Source organism: Arachis ipaensis, chromosome B09 (assembly GCF_000816755.2).
Source record: "Arachis ipaensis cultivar K30076 chromosome B09, Araip1.1, whole genome shotgun sequence".
Classification (NCBI taxonomy): domain Eukaryota; kingdom Viridiplantae; phylum Streptophyta; class Magnoliopsida; order Fabales; family Fabaceae; genus Arachis; species Arachis ipaensis.
In genome coordinates this window covers 16,773,072-16,776,632 of record NC_029793.2, presented here as the reverse complement: position 1 = coordinate 16,776,632, position 3,561 = coordinate 16,773,072, and positions in this window count along the sequence as shown.

The following is a 3,561-nucleotide window of genomic DNA, read 5'->3' as shown; positions in this document are numbered from 1 at the left end:
CGCCATTCAAGGGCTTATCGAAAGGTATGTTCCTTATTTTTGGCATTAATTTTTGTAGGAGTTGAATTTTTTAGGGCTAGATTTAAGGTATTCGAGCTGACCCAGGGAGATTAAATGCATTGGCAGTGTTCTGTTGGATTATTGACATGGTGTGTACCCGAAAAAATTGGGTATGATCCTTTTAGATACATTAATTAATTCATGTTAAAGAATTATACTGGTGTGTAGTGAAGGATGGACTTTGGCATTTAGTTAGAGTCACATTCTGTAGAGAAGCAATGGTAGAAGTTTTTTAGTTATTCAGCAAATAAATGTTATTTTTAAAATTTTTTACAATTGTTTTATTTTTATAAACTTAATTAAAGAGTTAGTTTATTTATTTATTCAGCACATAACTCTTTTTTAATTGCTAGGTTGAAAAGATTAAGAATAGCTGCAAGTGATTTTAGTGGCATAAAGTTATTTATTATCCATCCGATCACCACTTTAAAAGGAAAAGTGTTAGTTTTTACCTCTCCAAATTTCAAATCCAATTGGTTAGTTAATGTGCTTTACCGGTCTTCTGGTCTATTTATTATTGGAAAATAGAATTGTTTTGTTTTACATTTGTTATGGAATTGGCTACATGTCTATTCCTGAAGCCTTCATGCCAGTTTAATTGTTTAAACTTACAACAAATTTTGGTTTCACAATCACTATCAGTGTAGTTGAAGCACTTTTTGAGCTATTTAAGTGCATAAGTAATTTGGTTGTTCATAAAGGACTAATAAGTAATGAACTATATAGCAAATTTATTTTTTTCCTAGTCTCAAATGTAGTTGTATTTATGACATTTATTTTGTGATCTTCATTTTGTTAAGATATATTAGGTGTGCTTTTTTATTTGTTGATATGAATGATCAAGGTGGGGTAGTTGTTTGTATAGGGTGGGTTTTTCCGATGATGATGTAGTGAGTGTAAAGTATTCCTGGAAGCATTGAAATTGGAGTAGAAGGTCTGCGTTTCCTATGTTAACATGTTACAATAAGTTTCTTTGTTAACAGTGTTGCATCAATTGGCCAGATTGTGACGGCAAGACTGGATATTATTGTTGCCTATGCAATTGTTGAAGTTCTTAGGAATCACAAGTGAGGGGATCCTCTAGAAGAAGCAGCTGCTGCCTATTAGGAAATAGATGAACAACATGAATCATGAGTCGATATCAACATCAACCAATCGTGAATCGGCGATGCTAGACCCGGAGGACGGGCTTTTGAATGAGGTATATGATAGGGTAGAACTTGCAGATTCGGATTATATTAGTTTTTTGTCATTCTGAAGATGAATAGTATAAGTTAATGTAAAATTGGGTGATCGTAGCATTGTTAATTGTTGTGCAGGAGACACTTTTTGACATGAGCATCTTAGGGGACGAAGCAGGGTTTCGAATATGACGCAGACAGACATAGAGCCTCAATCTGCTCAGGTACCAAGTCATGTCAACATTGAAGATGTGCTAAAGATGGAGTTCTGTACCCCTGGGGAAGCAAGAGAATTCTACACGAGTTATAGTAGGCTAAAAGGTTTTGCAATAAGGAAGAGTAAGAGGGTAAAAAATGCCAGAGGAGAGATTGTTCGATACAATTTTGTTTGCAACAGACAAGGGTTTAGGCACAAGAAGTGGTTAGATAAGCTGGATAGGAAAAGAGAGCACAAGCCTATAATGCGATGCGGGTGTGTAGCAGAGATGAGGATAAAGAAGAATCATACTAATAGAAAATGGTTTGTTTCACAGTTTATGGAAGATCATAACTACACCCTACTCTCTAAAAGGTTTATTGGATATCTGCCTTCACACAGGAATATGTCTGATGTAGAAATTGCTCAAATGAATAGCATGAGGCAAGTTGGGATAAGCATTCCAAAGATATACCAGTCATTTGCGATGCAAGTTGGGGGCTTTAACTTAGTAAGATTTACTAAGCAAGATATGCACAACGAGGTTCGAAAGCAACGTGCATTGCAGAACGGAGATGTAAATGCCGCACTGCATTTTTTCGATTATGCTGCCAGAAACGATGAGAAACTGTTTTGGAGGTATGAGGTAGCGGCTGGTTCTCGTATGTGTGACATTATATGGAGTGATGGTCGAAGCCAGGAAGATTATGAGGCGTTCGGTGATGTCCTCGCCTTTGATGCGACGTTTGGGAGGAACAAGTATAACCTTTCTATCATTGTTTTGTCCGAGGTTAATCACCATAATCAGACATGCGTGTTTGCAGCAGTAATGGTTTTATGTGAGTCACAGGATTCGTACAAATGGGTGCTGAGACGGTTTATGGAATGCATGCGGGGAAAGGCCCCGAAGGCAGTGATAACTGATGGGGATCCTTCTATGAGGCTAGCTATTATGCATGTTTTTCCAGATGCTCATCACAAACTTTGCGTGTGGCGCCTACTAAGGAATGCCACTGCTCATGTCTCACAACCATGTTTCACCCAATTATTCAAATAGTGCATGCTCGCTGACATAGAGGTTGATGAATTTGAAATGCAGTGGGAGGCGATGGTTGACGAGTGTGGTGTTCGAGAGGTTGAATGGGTGATGGACCTCTATAGAAAGAAGTTGTCATGGACCACCGCATACATATGGGGCAGAGGTAAATTACTTAGGTGAACCTTATGGAAACACCTATAACTCAACATGGAGAAATCATCCAAATTTCTCATGGAAGGATCAAAAGCCCCAACAAGGCTTTAATAATGGTGGAAGAAACAGGTTTAGCAATAGCAAACCTTTTCCATCATCAACTCAGCAACAGACAGAGAACTCTGAACAAAATGCTTCTAATTTAGCAAATCTAGTCTCTGATCTATCTAAGGCCACTGTAAGTTTCATGAATGAAACAAGGTCTTCCATTAGAAATCTGGAAGCACAAGTGGGCCAGCTGAGTAAAAGGATCACTGATATCCCTCCTAGTACTCTCCTAAGCAATACAGAAGAGAACCCAAAAGGAGAGTGCAAGGCCATTGACATAAGTGCCCTGGCCGAACCTGTGAGGAGAGGAGAGGACGTGAATCCCAAGGAGGAAGACCCCCTGGGACGTCCAGTGGTTAATAAGGAGCTTCCCTCTGAGGAACCAAAGGACTCTGAGGCTCATCTAGAGACCATAGAGATCCCATTGAACCTCCTTATACCCTTCATGAGCCCTGATGAGTATTCCTCTTCTGAAGAGAACGAGGATGTTACTGAAGAGCAAACTGCAAAGTTTCTTGGTGCAATCATGAAGCTAAATGAACTCATTCCTTGTTCTTACTTTCTCTGTTTTTCTCGTTTTCTATCTGCTTATCTGTGTTTGTGTCTTCATTACATGATCATTAGTAGTTAGTAACTCTGTCTTAAAGATATGAATGTCCTATGAATCCATCACCTCTCTTAAATGAAAAATGTTTTAATTCAAAAGAACAAGAAGTACATGAGTTTCGGATTGGTCTCTGCATGTGCTACACTTAGGCTCAGCCCAAACACACACCAAGTGGGCCCCGGAAGTGGATTTATGCATCAATTACTTACTCATGTAA